The sequence below is a fragment of the Paroedura picta genome, chromosome 1 (assembly GCF_049243985.1).
Source record: "Paroedura picta isolate Pp20150507F chromosome 1, Ppicta_v3.0, whole genome shotgun sequence".
Taxonomy (NCBI): Eukaryota; Metazoa; Chordata; class Lepidosauria; order Squamata; family Gekkonidae; genus Paroedura; species Paroedura picta.
In genome coordinates this window covers 124,713,595-124,730,364 of record NC_135369.1, presented here as the reverse complement: position 1 = coordinate 124,730,364, position 16,770 = coordinate 124,713,595, and the positions used below count along the sequence as shown (strand labels likewise).

The following is a 16,770-nucleotide window of genomic DNA, read 5'->3' as shown; positions in this document are numbered from 1 at the left end:
GATCCGGTAGTTAATATATTAACTATTTTTCCTTCTTTAGCTCAGTTATTACCTGAGAAAATCTATTTTTAAATGTGTGTGTTTTAAATGATAGAAGTGTCTGACTTATTTTTGAGATGTTTATATTTATGTTTCTACCAGCCCCCCTGATGAAGCAGAGGTGAAATCTGTAGGCATTGTCTTGCTGCTTTTTTCTTTCTTGCCTTTTCTCCTTCTAGAAGAAAATTGATCAAATGATCTTTATCATGGATACATGACTGCATTTCAAGCATAATAATATGTCTGTATTTATATGTTTCCTAGATTACCCCCTGACGAAATATAGTTGAAATGTATAGAAGTCATGAAGTTAAAAAAAAAAATTTTTTCCTGTGTACTGCTTTCTTTTTCTAGAAAGAAATGGCTGTTCAATGAACTGTTACAAAGGATAAACTTCTGTACTTTAGGTGTAATCTGTAACTGAAAAGATATGAAAACTGAACCTTCAAAGGTCTGCTGAATAAATGTAGTGAAGCTGCCACCAATCCATAGTGTTTGTACATGGAGTTAAATAATTCTTTCTTAAATGCAGGTGAAAAATATCAGGATAGTTCAGCTCTCCAATCTAGAAGATTTATAGTCTTGAGCTTATATCTATCCCTGCTATAGTGAAAATAGGTTGGGGAAGTCACCAAGGGGAACAGGGAGGTAGTGCAATCTTCTTCATGACTTATCTTGTTATAAGGGACAGTAGGGAATAGAAGCCCTTCATATGACAGACGAAACCAGCCCCTAATATCTGGAAACTTTCCTCCCAACTGTTTCAAAATAGGAGACATTGAGATATGCATAGATATTTTTTACATTATCTTACATGTAAAAATGTTAACATTTTATGGATTCATATTGGGATTAATTTTAGGCTTGGGGCTAGCGTTATCTCAAGTATGGTTTGAGTTGGGGAGTGATTAGGTTTCGACGGGGCATCTACAGGGGGAAATCTACTGGTCGTTCCCGGCCCTAGGCTAGCCTTAACCAGGGCCAGGGCATTTTCTGTCCTGGTTCCTACCTGGTGGAATGAGCTCCTGGGTGAGCTGCGGGCCTTTTGGGATCTGTCAGCATTCCACATGGCCTGTAAAACGGAGCTCTTCCACCAGGTCTATGGTTGGGGCTGGGGTCAGCAAGGTAGATCGTAGCCCCCCCCCCCCTGGGTTCGAAGTGTACACAGCTCCTCTCCATTTTCTCCATCGCCTCTGGTTGGTAGGGGGTGGGTGCAGGATTCTTTTTATCCGCCATGTTGAGAATGTTTAAAGTTTTAATAGGGGTTTTAATGGGATTTTAAGACTGTTGTTACCCGCCATGAGCCTATTAGGGAGCGGCGGGAAATAAATCAAATAATAATAGTAATAATAGTAATAATACTATTAATCATAGCAGAAGCATAGCATTGACACTCTAACCTTAAAATTAACACAAGTATGAAACCATGATATTAAACATATTTTAGAATCATAGAATCATAGAATAATAGAGTTGGAAGGGACCTCATGGGTCATCTAGTCCAATCCCCTACACTATACAGGACACTCACAACCTTATTGCTCATCCACTGTAACCTGCCATCCTCTTAAGCCTTCACAGAATCAGCCTCTCCGTCAGATGGCTATCCAGCCTCTGTTTAAAAATTTCCAAAGATAGAAAACCCACCACCTCCCGAGGAAGCCTGTTCCAGTGGGAAACTGTTCTGTCAAGAACTTCTTCCGGATTTTGAGATGGAATTTCTTTTGAATTGATTTCATTCCATTGGTTCTGGTCCGTCCCTCCGGGGCAAGAGAGAACAACTCTGCTCTATCCTCTATATCAGTGGTCCCCAACCTTTTTATCACCGGGGACCAGTCAACGCTTGACAATTTTACTGAGGCCTGGAGGGGGGTAGTCTTTTGCTGAGGGATGTCACTGCCACCGCCTGAGCCCCTGCTCCACTTGCTTTCTCGCCGGCGCCCCTGACTTCCTGCCACTCACTGGGGGCACTACCAGCAGCAGCTGCACAGTGCCACACTGAGGGGGAGCCCCAGCCATGGCGGTCGCTGGAGAGCACCAAAGGTGAGCCGGTGGCAGAGTGGCAGGGCCGCCCCCGAGGCACCAGCTGGTGCGGAGGACGAGGAGCCACAGCCCAGTACCCGGACCTGGGGTTGGGGACCACTGCTTTATATGGCAGTCTATTAAATACTTGAAGATGGTTATCAAATCCCCTCTCAGTCGTCTTCTCTCCAGGCTAAACAGACCAAGCTCCCCCAACCTTTCTTCATATGTCTTGGTCTCCAAACCCCTCACCATCTTTGTTGCCCTCCTCTAGAGACGCTCCAGTTTGTCTACATCCCTCTTCAACTGGGGTGCCCAAAATTGAATACAGTATTTCAAGTGAGGCCGAACCAGAACAGAGTAAAGCGGTACCATCACCTCCCACGATCTGGACGCGATACTCCGTTTGATACAGCCCAAAATTCCATTTGCCTTTTTAGCCACTGAGTCACACTGTTGACTCATGTTCAATGTGTGGTCTACCAAGACTCCTAGATCCTTTTCGCAAGAGAAGTCTCCCTCATCCTGTATTGGTGCACTCAGTTTTTCCTACCTGAATGCAGAACCTTACATTTGTCCCTATTGAACTTCATTTTATTCAGTTTAGTCCACTTCTCGAGCCCAAGATCATCCTGTATTCTGATTCTGTCTTCGGTTGTGTTTGCGACCCCTCCCAATTTAGCATTGTCTGCAAATTTAATAGGTATTCCCTCTAAACCCTCATCAAAATCATTTATAAATATGTTGAACATAGGCCCCAGGACAGATCCCTGGGGAACTCCACTTTTCACTCTTCTCCAAGAGGATGCTGAACCGTTAACAAGTACCCTTTGGTTATGATCTGTCAACCAGTTATCGATCCACCTGAAAGAATAAGGATCCATACCGCATTTTACCAACTTGTAAACTATGTCCACAGCATTCCCCTGATCCAGTAAAGTAGTCACTTTTTCAAAAAAAAAGAGATAATGTTGGTCTGACGTGATTTGTTCTGGGTACGATTTGTCAACCAGTTTTTGATCCAGAATTAGAATCCATGCCTCATTTTAACAACTTGTGAGCAACCTTATTAAAAGCTTTACTGAAATCCAGATTAACTATGTCCATGGCATTCCCCTGATCCAGCAAGGTAGTCACTTTCTTGAAAAAAGAGATAAAGTTGATCTGATATGACTTGTTCTTGCGAAACCTGTGCTGAGTCTTAGAAATCACAGCTCTCTGTTCCCCCTGCTAAGGACTGACTGATGATTTGTTCCAAAATTTTGCCAGCTACAGATGTCAAGCTGACAGGTCGACAGCTACCCAGATCTTCTTTTTCCCCTTTATTGAAGATGGGGACATTTGCCCGCCTCCAATCATCTGGCACCACTCCTGTTCTCTAAGAAGTGTCAAAAATAATTGAAAGAGGTTCAGAGATTACATCTGCAAGTTCTTTTAGTACTCTTGGATGCAAATCATCCGGCCCAGAAGACTTTGTTACATTTAAAGCAACTAGGTGTTTGTGAACTGCCCCAACAGTGATCCTAGGGCACCATTCACGTCTCCCCTGTTGTGTTTTTTTTCCACGTTGAGCACTATTACCCTCACAAGAGAAGACTGAGGAGAAATAGGAGTTAAGCAGTTCAACCTTCTCTTCATCAATTATAATTTCACTTTCTTGTCCTAGCAGTGGTCCTACGGTGTCCCTATCCTTTTTTTACTTGAAATATAACGAAAGAAGCCTTTTTTAGCACTTCTTGCTAGCCTAAGCTCATATTGAGCTTTAGCTTTTCTAACACTCCCCTACAATTATTGGTTATTTGTTTATACTCGCCCTTGGTAATAAGGCCTTCCTTCCTTTCCTAAATTCCTCTTTTTTATTCCTCAAATCATTTGACAGTTGTTTATGGAGCCACCTTGGCTTCCTTAGGCCCTTCGACATATTTTCCATGGATACCCTGCAACCACAGGTTTTAAATACAGCACTAGAACTGGCATGCTTCTTATAGTACTTTCAGGAGGATTATTCAAGAGACTTGTTGTTATTAAGACCCACACCTGGAATAATTTAGTCTGTATAAATTATGGTAGCAATTTAGTCAGTTGGGAACGTGTCAATACAGACTAGTATTCCCATACCCATGTGAGCCTGTGGCCAGTATTATATTATTATTATATATAAGGGAAAGTATGATATGGATCAACTTTATAATATATTTTAGACTTAAGGTTAATAATGATTAATATACTGTTGGTATTATACTTGCAGGTTTAAATTCTCAATACTTATAAAATTGATAAAAATATTGAAGACTCAGAGGTAGGGAACTTTCTTTACTTATTGGATTTATTGTAATAATTTCTTTTGATATTATAATAATAATTCTTATTTAATGTTCAGGACTTGTCACTGATGAAAGAATCTCACTGAAAATGGATATTACCTGGATTCCATTTTGACAGAAGTCCTACAGAATAGATAAGGAAAACTAAAAAAAAAAAAGACAGAAGTCCTACAGAATAAACAGATAAGGAAAACTACAAAAAAGGTCACTTTTCTTTCTTTTATGAATATATTTATTGTATTGCCATTGGATAGGTCTGTTTCTGTTTGGTTTAATTACTTAGACCATCCTTCTTATACTCTTGAATGATATTCCTTAGGCTCTTTCCATTTTTCCTTCTCAAGGGAATTGTTTGTGATTGGGCATTCAGTATTTCACTTTTAAGAAACTCCCAGCCCTCTTGGACTCCCATCTCTTTAAGTCTTTCTGACCACGGGACACTTGGGCCAGATGATTTGCATCCAAGAGTACTAAAAGAGTACTAAAATTTGTTTTCCTGAAGTCAAGTCTATACGTACGACTACGTAAAGGTTTTCTCTTTCCCACAATTGAAAATTCCAAAAGCACATGGTCACTCCTACCAAGTGTGCCCACTACTTCCACCTCATCTACCAGTTCTTCCCTATTGATGAGAATCAAGTTAAAATAGCAGAGCCCCTGGTTCCCCTCTCTACTTTCTGGGAAATGAAGCTGTCGACAAGAAAAGAATTTAATGGAGTTTTTATTTTTAGCAGAGTTGGTCCTCCAACAGATATCTGGGTAATTGAAGTCACCCATGACTACTGTTTCCTCCCCCCCCCCCTTTGAAAATTGTGCAATTTGGTCTAGTAGTATCTCATTCAAGTTCTCTGACTGGCTTGGTGGTCTATAGCAGATCCCCACAATAATACCACTCTCATTTCCTACTCCATTTACATTTACCCAAATACACTCAACTGAACTTTCAGTTACCTGTATACAAGTATACCTGTTACAAGTATAAAGATTCTTAACATATATTGCTACACCTCCCCCCTTCTTTTCTTGTCTGTCCCTTTTAAATAGATTGTATTGTAAATTAATGTAAACAACGTTTATTCATTCCATGGCCTTTTGTAACTCTTCCCTAGCTTTCGTGCTCCCAGTAAATGTCACCACTTCTCAACCTGAACCACAGCTAAGCCAACACTAACCCTAACCCCAAAATTTACCCTTATATATATCCATATTTTTACATGTAAAACCATGTTACAAATATGTCTATATCCTGTGGCCTTTCAGAACCATGTAACTCTAACTCATCCCTACCCCTAATACTACATTCAAACCTAACCACTCCCCAACCCAGACTATACCTAAGTTAACCCTAACCCTATAATTAACCCCAATATGAATCCATAATTTTAAACATATTTTTACATGTTAAATAATGTAAAAAATATTCATTTCATGAGCTTTCCTAACCATGTAAATATATATTTAAAAACTAGATTAATATTAGGGTCAATCTTGAGGTTAGGGTTAGAGTTTGTATAGGTATGGACTGGATTGGGGAGTGATTAGGTTTAAAGGGAGTGCTAGGGGTAGGGAAGAGATAGAGTCATGTTTAGGAAAGGCCATGAAATGAATACATATTTTTTACATTCTTTTACATGTAAAAATATGTTAAAACATTTATGGATTCATATTGCGGGTCAATTGTAGAATTAGGGTTAGCATAAATATGGTTCAGGTTGGGGAGTGGTAAGATTTAGAGAGGGAGTGTTAGGAGTGGGGAAGAGGTAGAGACATATGGAAAGTGCATGGGATGTATTGATTTTTTTTACATTATTTTACTTATAAAAATATGTACATCGATGTGGATTCACATTAGGATCCAATGACAAAGAAGCCAATGAGAGTGTGACTCCAATAATGGGGCAGGAAAAGCCTGTTAAGTTTTGATAGTTGGAAGCTAGGATGCAGAAGTGAGAGTTTGATGGATGGGCTAGCTTAACAGGAGAGTTATTTGAAGAATCAGATTATTGATTTAGTCCATTTATATTGTCCTGGAACACAGAGCATTACTGAATTGCAGTTAGTTGCTGTGAACAGTTTAACCAGCTTGTAATATAATATATACACACCTGCCTCAGAAAGCTTCCCCTCCATGAAATCCCATATCTCCTGTTAGCTGTTAATATTTACCTCAGTTTCTGCTATTTCAAATAAACGTCATTATTGGATGGAAAAACATCTTGTCTCTGTCAAGTTACCACATACCTTGGTAATATGTCACTTTGTTTTGTAAGCCTGAGACACTTTTCTATCTTAGAACATTGTTTCCTGCAGGGATCTCCAATGCAGTGGGGAAAGCAGTCATGCGATAAAACCTGGGATGGGACACAGGAAAGTGAGACATAGAAACAGATTTCATGCTGTCTCCAAGGTTGGGAAAAGTAGATGAAACTGTCAAGGACACAGAACATAATGGCACAGGTAATACCAAAACCGAGCCAGCAATTCAGGCCTTTGGATTTAGTACCTACACAGCTTCATAAAAGAAAATACAACAATTAGAAGACTCAGCCTGCTTCTTCTTTGTATCCTTTATCTGGTGATTGGTGGAGCAGGTTGTCCTCTCAACCAATATGCTGCTGTAGGTGCCGCTGGATTTTTTGCCTTGTTTATAACATGATTCCTCTCTTGGTGATTGGTAGCCATAGTTTTGGCTATGTGGATAGGCAATCACTGGTTTCTAAGGTCTTCCTTGATCTATTTAAGTCATGTTTTCTTTAGCACCAGTCGTTGGATCTTCCATCAGTTGGTCATTCTTGCCAGAGGAGTTTATGAGGCAGTCTGCTGGTGTTCATTCTGCAGACAGGGCCAAACACAGAATCTGCCGCAGTCATTGGATTTGGAAGGTCTCGATTTTGTTTATGTCAGGTTTTAGTAAAGTCCATGTTTCTGATTCATATGGGAGTATTGGCAGAATTAGTGTCCAGAAGAGATGAACTTTGGTCTCAAGACAGATGTTTGTCTTCTTCCAGACCGATTATGCACGAGCCAGAATGCCCGTGATGGCGACAACAGGTTTTTGGGGGAAATCCCTGATTATGCACGACGTTGCCGCCATCCGAGGCATGGCCTGACACACGCCCTCGGAAGACTCGCATTAGTGAAATGTGGATTCTTCCACGAGCCTGGGACCGCCATGGGTGTAGGTGAGAGCTAGGTCAGCTTAGTCCTGTGCATAATCGGAGAAGCTGGGTGTTTGGCCTGGCTCTTCCCTGACCTACGGTGTCAGGGCAGGAACGCCTCTCACCCCTGCCAGCTCCATGGCTCCGCGGAGCTGACAGGGACACCCCCCACCCCCACCATGATGGGAGAGCAGCATGCTGTTCCCTACCATCGTGCAGTGGGGGCCCCATGCCCCCAATCCCCCCCCTGCCGCTGCCACTGCTGCCACTTCGAAGCACTGCCGGCACGTCCGGCCCCGTGTTGCATGCACAGGGTCATTGCGCTCGGGCAGCCGACATACGCCAGCTTCTTGTCCTGCCGCAACGGCGGCAGACCAGCATAGCTGCCACCATGAATGTGGCAAATGCTGACGTTGCTTGGCCAATCCTATTGTGGGCTTCAGTGGTAGATGACACTTTCTTTTCTTCCACCAATGAGCCTAAGTATATACATTATTTGACTTGCTCAATTTGGGCCCTATTGAGGTATACACTCAGCCTGCTTAATATATGAGTTGTAAAGCAAATAACAAGACCATCATTTTCCAGGCACACTTATTTACATCTTAAAGTGTAGATTGAATAGAGAAAACAGAAAATACACACACTAGGAAATAAACACAAAGTCATGCTGAAATTCTAAGAATAATCTCTATGGATCCTCTCAGTTGTGACTAATGCAGTGGTCAGAAAAGACCTGACAGGGAAAGTGTTCATGTCTGCCCATGAAACATGCATAAGGCAAAATTCTACTTTAGTGTCAGTATGGCCCATTATGCACGGCCACCAAAACAGCGATTTCGGGTCACATGGAAAACGCGGAGGGGGAAGACATGAAGCACACCGGTTATGCACGGGACAGGGCACAATGGTGGCAAAACCCAGAGTAACCGATTATGCACGCGGCGATCCTGGCGCCGCTTATGGTTGCGCCCCGGTCACCCGGAAACTGCGCTTTCTTCCGCGTTTCACTGACGCGGCTTTTTCAGCAGCATGCACCAAAGCTGCGGCCGGTTGTAGCTGGCTCCGTGCGTTATCGGTGATTTTAGTCGCCGCCATTACACCCCAAATGTGCGTTATTCCCCCCGTGCATAATGGGTCTATTTGAGTGTCAGTTCTTTGGGGCTAAAACTCTAAAAGCATGGGCACCAAAACCCATATGTAGAACTGCACAGAGTGTGAAAGTTCCATTTATAAGGATTTAGCCAGTTACTGTTTTTTTTCTTCATTATCTAAGGCCCCACTTTACATTCTGCCTCGATTAGAGGCCACATCTGTAGAAACAGAGCCTTTTTGTCCCTTTCCTTCCATCAGACAGGCAAATATTGCTCTTTTGACAGGAGGCTTTACAGGAAGAATTCCAGCTATACAGAATTTATCCTTCCTTTTATTTTTAAATTATATTTATTTTGTTTCCTACGGGTCTATGCATTTTTATTCTGTTGTAAATGGTATTGAGTATTTTGGGGGCTGCAAGTGGTTGGTTCTAAGTAGTTGAATAACTTAAAAGTTCTATCCATAACATTATACAATAAATTTGAGATATTCACCCATGAAATCCACCCATGCCACTGAGAGATTCTTTCTACAGTAGCACCAACAGTAGTTAAAGAATCTTTCCATTGTGCAAAGAAAAATTTATTTAAAATCTATGAAGTTTCCAAATGTCCTTTAGAAATATCAGTTTAGTTACTCTGAATGCCTGAGTGAAGTCAGTAGAATAAAATTTATAGTCTGATTTTCTCACTGAGACTCACGGCAGATTAAATTAATGCATGAGACATGTACTAGGAATAGAATTACAGAAATCTGAAACAAGCATAGAATATTAGATATGATTCAGAATGCAGATACAAGGCAGAAAATGGTATTACATCATTAGATATAATGAAGAAAAGTGATATTACATCAGTAGAAAATAATGCAGTGACAGCAGGAATACAGCAAACAGATAATACATAATCCAGCTATGATCCACTGTCCATTTCCACTTATAAGCAGAAGGGTTCAGCTATAGTATAGCCCTATTAATAGAAATTACTTATTGAATTATTTTAGTCTGTAAAATGACAGAAGCAGTGGTGCTTCTGGATCACCTCTGGCAGGCCACAACAGAAAATTCATGTGAACAGGTAGTTGTTGATCTTACCCAGTTGCAGGGTAGCACAGGTAGAAGGCCCTGATAAGATGAGTGAAGCTATGATGCCAAAGCTTAGGAGAAGTCATTCTGTAAACATGAGGTCCAAGGTCACATATGTGATAATCAGTACTTTGAACTGGAGCCAGAACCTGAAGGGCAGCCAGTGGAGTGACTGCAGAATAGGTGCAATATGCATATCGTACATAGTTCCCAATAATAACTGAGCTGTGGAATCCTATGTCAACTGAAATATTCAAATTGACTTCAAGAGCAAACCGTGTACAGCACATTACAATAGTCTAGTCTCTGTTACCGTGGCACAGAACCAGTTGGCCAGATAGGATGAGTCAAGACAGGGGGCCACAAAGGACAAGTACAAAACAGAGGACAACTGGCTGTCCTTAGACAACAGTCAATAAGGAATTAATTAAACTAGTACGAAGGACACCCTGATTCCTTCTTCTGAGTGGAAAGGTCTCAACAAATTAGTATGATCTATTGCTCCAAGGGCTGCAGATAATACAGTAGAAGCCACAAAGAATCATGTTGTTGTAACTAGGGGGGGGGGAGAAGAGGCTCTGAGGCAACTGCCTTCTGGATTGAAAATGTCGAGTCTTCTCCCCAGCCTCCCAAAGTGTCTTATAAACACCTTTCCCTTCCTCTCCCACAGCAACTGCCCTGTGAGGTAGGTGAGGTTAAGAGAGCTCTAATAGAACTGCTCTGTGAGAAGGTCACCGTGCTGGCTGCATGTGGAGGAGTGGGGAATCAAACCCGGTTCTCCATATTACAGTCTGCCGCTCTTAACCACTACACCATGCTGGCTCATGCTGGAATTAGTACTGTGTCAGTGATGCATTCCCTATGTCTCCTATTTGGAAACCTGCAGAACCAAGGCTGAACTTACAGTTTGGTGTAGTGGTTAGGAGTGCGGACTTCTAATCTGGCATGCTGGGTTCGATTCTGTGCTCCCCCACATGCAGCCAGCTGGGTGACCTTGGGCTCGCCACGGCACTGATAAAAACTGTTCTGACCGAGCAGTGATATCAGGGCTCTCTCAGCCTCACCCACCCCACAGGGAGAGGAACGGGAAGGCGACTGTAAGCTGCTTTGAGCCTCCTTCGGGTAGGGGAAAGCGGCATATAAGAACCAACACTTCTTCTTCTTCTTCTTCTATGTGAGATAAAGTTTACTTTTTCTTAGACATTTGACTTGACAGAAAAGACACAAATGGAGATGAACAACAAAGATTTATTTAACAGAAAATAAAGGATTTAATAAGGAAAATATTACATGTCGATGGATGACTGCCCCTTTAAATTTATAAACAAAAGTGTTCTGCTCTCAAATAATGCAAATAAACCCTGTTGGGAGATTTGCTTCAGCAGGTTCAAGGCTGCTTTTTCCCCACACAAACCACCTTTCTACAAAACCTATACACACTAGTAAGGAATGGCAGCCTCTTAACAGAATGCTTATTGGTTACATTAAAATAAACTCTTTCCTAAGCTAACTAAAAGGTAAATCCTAGGTAAAAGGGTAAAGGTATCCCCTGTGCAAGCACCGAGTCATGTCTGACCCTTGGGGTGACGCCCTCCAGCGTTTTCATGGCAGACTCAATACGGGGTGGTTTGCCAGTGCCTTCCCCAGTCATTACCGTTTACCCCCCAGCAAGCTGGGTACTCATTTTACCGACCTCGGAAGGATGGAAGGCTGAGTCAACCTTGAGCCGGCTGTTGGGATTGAACTCCCAGCCTCATGGGCAAAGCTCTCAGACGGCTGCCTTACCACTCTGCGCCACAAGAAGCTAACCCCAAATCTAACTAAAAGGTAAATCCTAGCTAAGTCGAAACTCCTTTCCAGAACTATGACATCACTAACCAAAGTAATGAAATGTTCTCCCCTCTCTTAAATGGAGATTAGCTCACCCCCCCCCCCTTCTATCCAGTGGAATTCCACAGGTTACTGTGAGACAAGGGCCTAGTCTGCACACAATAGATAATGCACTTTCAATGCACTTTAGAAGTAGATTTTGCTGTTATGCACAGGAAAATCCAGCTGCCAAAGCACATTGAAAGTGCATTATCCTATGTGTGCAGACTAGGCCCAGGGTGGAATCTGCACTTTGCTTTTTATCCCCGGTGACTCCGAATTAAAAAAAACTCATTTACACCTCACTTGATTTCCATTTTGATATTTTGTATGTTAAATTTTCCCTCTGCAATGTATATGATTGATCTACAGTGACACTCTTTCCTCCGCGATTCTCACTACATTTGAGAAAAGTGCTCTAAAAGCCGCAATATTAAGTGTATAGAATCATAGAATCATAGAATAATAGGGTTGGAAGGGACCTCGTGGGTCATCTAGTCCAACCCCCTGCACTATGCAGGATACCCACATCCCTATCGCTCATCCACTGTAACCTGCCATCCCCTTAAGCTTTCACAGAATCGGCCTTTCCGTCAGATGGCTATTCAGCCTGACAGTGTAGGTTTCTGCATTTTGCTGAATTAACTTCCCTCCCCCCTCCTCTGCACCTCCAATGCTGATGTAGCGTAGTAGTCTGTCTCTGATTGGTCAGGGCATCAGATCAATGACTGCCTGGTTTCCAGTTGCCATTCTCTCACAATACTTACTTTTGCCCTCATTTTTAAGTGACTGTGCTCTTGTCCAAAAGCCCACACTTCTGTGTGCTGAGATTTGCTTTTTGGATTGTCTTTCTCCTCCCCTCACTCATTCAGGAAAAGAAAAATAAACAAGCAGCCTTGTGCTCCAACCCCCCCCCCTTGCTTGTTTTGGCTGTAGAGGAGACAAACGGCAGGAAATAAACCCCTCTCCAGCCTTGTGCTCTGTCAATGCTGGCCTGAATTTTACATGACCACTGCTCCCCTCTCTGCTCTTAGCTTCCCCAATCAAGCAGGGAGCAGCCAGACAATCAAAGTGTAGAATGCAACGTCTGTTTCAATTTGGGAAAAACAAATTCAGATCAATCTGAATTCAGTAGAATTGACAACAGAAAAAAAAAGTAAGTGCAGAACCAGCCCCGGTCCTGTTACTGAGAACTCCACTGATGAAGGACTTTAACTCTTTATTGCCCATCACAATCCCACTAAACATTACCATTACTCAATGTGAACCATGCCTAAGCCAAATCTAACCAGAAATTTTACCCTAACATGTATCCATATATGTGTACATATTTTACATGTAAAATAATGTAAGAAATATGTATTCTTCCTATGGCCTTTCTTAACTATGACCCTAACTCTTCCCTAGCCCTCACACTCCCAGTAAAACTCCAAAATTTACCATGTAAAATATGACTAAAATATCTGTACATCCCATGCAGTTTCCTAACCATATCTCTTCCCTGCCTAACCTAACCACTCCCCAATCCAAACCATACCTAACCATAACCCTAACGTTGATCCCAATAGGAATCCATGAATTTTTACATGTAAAATGTTTAAAAATTATTAATGTAATGGCCTTTCTCTTCCCTAGTCCTCAGTCAAAATCCCATGACTCTAACTCTTCCCTAGTCGTCAGGCTCCCACTATACAATATCATAGCTTAGCCAACCCTAACCCTAACCCCAAACATTTACCCAAATATTTATCCATATTTTAAACATATTTTACATATAAAATAATGTAAAAATAATGTATATACCATGGCCTTTTCTAATCTTGTCTCTAACTCTTCCCTACCCCAATAAAATCAGAATCCATTAGCACCTTTAAGACTAACAAAGTGCTCACGCCTTGAATAAATCTTTGTTGGTCTTAAAGGTGCTACTGGGCTCTGATTTTATTGTGCTACTTCAGACCAACATGGCTACCCATTTGAATATTCCCTACCCATAACCCCTCCCAAACCCAACCCTAAGCTAACCCTAGCGCTAAAATTAACCACTATATGAATCCATAATCTTTAATAGCTTGCAAAAGTTGGCTTGAAACTCAACATCAAGAAAACGAAGATCATGGCATCCAGCCCTCTCAATTCCTGGCAAATAGATGGGGAAGAAATGGAGGTAGTGACAGATTTTATTTTCCTGGGCTCCAAGATCACTGCAGATGGGGACTGCAGCAAAGAAATTAAAAGACGCTTGCTCCTGGGGAGGAAAGCTATGGCAAATCTGGACAGCATCCTAAAAAGCAGAGACATCACCCTGCCAACAAAAGTGCATCTAGTGAAGGCTATACATTTGCAATGTATGGCTGTGAAAGTTGGACCATAAGGAAGGCCAAGCATCAAAGAATTGAGGCTTTTAAACTTTGGTACTGGAGAAGACTCTTGCGAGTCCCTTGGACTGCAAGGCGAACAAACCGGTCAGTCCTAGAGGAGATCAGCCCTGACTGCTCCTTAGAAGGCCAGATCCTGAAGATGAAACTCAAATACTTTGGCCACATCATGAGAAGGAAGGACTCCCTGGAGAAGAGCCTAATGCTGGGAGCGATCGAGGGCAAAAGAAGAAGGGGACGAAAGAGAATGAGGTAGCTGGATGGAGTCCCTGAAGCAGTTGGTGCAAACTTAAATGGACTCCGGGGAATGGTAGAAGTCAGGAAGGCCTGGAGGATCATTGTCCATGGGGTCGCGATGGGTCGGACATGACTTCGCACCTAACAACAACAATCTTTAATTTTACATGTAAAATAAAATTTTAAAAATTATTCATTTCATTGGAACCCATGAATGTTGAACTCACCCAGGGCAATCAGTCTAAGTGTCTCCAGCACTACATCAAGTAGCTCCATCAACTTAGACAAGATACCCACTAGAGAACTAGCTCTGTTAAACCAGTAGAATGCCTAATCTGCTTCCAAATCCCCAACATCAGGACCATATAGTCACTAGCAACAGTTTGCACAGGGAGTCTGAGAATAGGGAGGGACTCCTGGAAGACTATAGCCACTCTTCTGATCTGCCACCCAGTGCGGGGTTGAAGAACCATAACCAGGCAGAGTTACTTGGGAAACCTACACTGAATTATCACCTCCAAACCAAATTTTCAGTTGTGCAAGCCAGTTCAATATACTCTTCCTCTATTTTTTGTAACTGTGAAATTGCTAATTTTGATTTTGCTGGTCTATGACCATAATAAAGATATGTCTGTCTGTCCTCTAGCTATCCATACAAGTTTTGCTCCTCCCCAAGCTGGTATTGTAGAATGCTGAAGAAAAAGGAAAATAAATCAGGATTTGTGTAACAGAATCTCTTGTTACAGCTATTAGGTAAGCATTCTTGCCTAATACAAAAATGTTTGAAAATTCCTTTCCCCATATCTACCAGATCCCATAATCTTTGAAATAAATCAATAAAACATGAATAAATGTATTTACAGTGGTATAGTTTTTTGTTGTTGTTAAAACTGGATTAAGGAATAGATTCTTACTCATTTTTAGCTAGTGCTATAGCTTCAGCACTTGCATGTAAGAATCAGACAACATGATCATATGGGTGGTTTGGGGCAATGGACGGTCCTTTATATCTGGCAGCAAATTCTAGGGGCTTTTTGCACGCCTTCAAAATCGCACAATGGTTGCTAATTGAAAACGCTATTGATTTGCCATAACGCACGACGTCGTCGACAATCTGCCACACACCTGTAACCAATCTGCAAAAAGCGCTTCCTTGTAGCGCTTTCAGGGAAATCCCCAAAAGTGGATTCACCCTCCGGAAAGCGATACACTCCTGCAACCAATCTGCAACACTAGCGAAAAAGACCTGTGCGTTAACATTGTTGCGGTTTCTACAAAGTCCCTCCCCCTGGCTCTCTTCTCTGATCTTCCGGCGAAGTGATCGCCATTTTTTTTTCTCCGAGCGAGCGGGGATAAACGCACCAGCGAGCCTCTTTCTGTTTAGAGGCTTCCCTGGCTTCAGTCCTTCCCCTTTAGTCACTAAGCACAAACCACAGAAAAGCCCGTTTGCTGATGTATTTTCCCATTAATTTTTACACATTCATTCAGCCGAAAATCGGGCCCGTGAGAGGGGGGGGGGTTTCACTCGGAGGCAGCGTGGCAACGATCAAACGATCAAACAACAGCTCAAACACACCAGGCAGCTGGATGGGTCTCTCCGTTGCAACGAATCTACCCAGATTCGTTGCTATGGGTCTGTTTTTTTTTTTAAAAAAACCTTTCTTAAAGGGAAAGGGGCTGTTTGGGAGCATGCTAACGGCTGCCCATTGGCTGCTTGACGGCCAGGGGCGGGACAGCTCGGCAATAGCGCTTCCTTTCTAGCGATTTCTGCCGAGACCGGAAGCCTGTGGGAAACGCTACAAAACGCAACTGAATTCCACCACAAAGGCAGGTATGCATAACGACGAATTCCACTACTTTAAATGGCGATTTTTCATTCAGTGACCAATTTGCAACAAAGATCCCGGTGCGTAAAGCCCCCTAGAGTTCCTGGTTCTGGCATCTATTTCCAAATGCTCTATTTCCAAAGGCTGGGCAACCCACTCAATAGCCAAATCAATGTCAATTATTTTCTACAGAGAACTCCTGACCCCCATGAAATTTTGGTTGTGATTTTACTGCTTTTGCTTATCTAACCTTGTATGCAACCCAACTAGGCAGCTGAATACTTATCTACATGGCCCTTGGTCCAGCTGCAGACTGATGTGATGTCACAAATACTTAGAATTGGAAGTTGAGGTGAGAAATTTATGGTGTAATCTGTAAGCATTGATGAACATATCCTACATAGTTCTGCAATCTATGAATTAACTGCTTTATTAGCTAAAATGTGAAGGGGGGTGCCTAATGCAGACAAAAACACATTTTGGTAACATTCTTTGTTGCATCCACTTTATGCTGCTGTTGAACATAATGATGCAAACAACCAAGCAATTGTACAAAATTATTGCCACTGATTTGCATATGAAATGCACACCTTTTACTGCTTCATGCTGGCATTGTTTAACTAGGTTATAAATAGTAGAGCTTAATATGGGGGGAAAACAGAAAATGGTTTCTGATGAGCACATGCAAAGAATGAAGCTCTATTCAGACAATGCTGAAGTTGGAAAGCTTTCACTGAA

The 16,770-nt window shown here is 42.1% G+C and overlaps 1 long non-coding RNA gene across 1 annotated transcript; it reads left to right on the top strand.

Moving 5' to 3' along the window:
- Positions 1–4,448: 4,448 nt before the first annotated feature.
- Positions 4,449–16,770, top strand: LOC143820256 (uncharacterized). Its single transcript, XR_013225285.1, has 3 exons — positions 4,449–4,589; positions 14,853–14,959; positions 16,303–16,770. It is a non-coding gene; the product is annotated as an uncharacterized LOC143820256 (long non-coding RNA).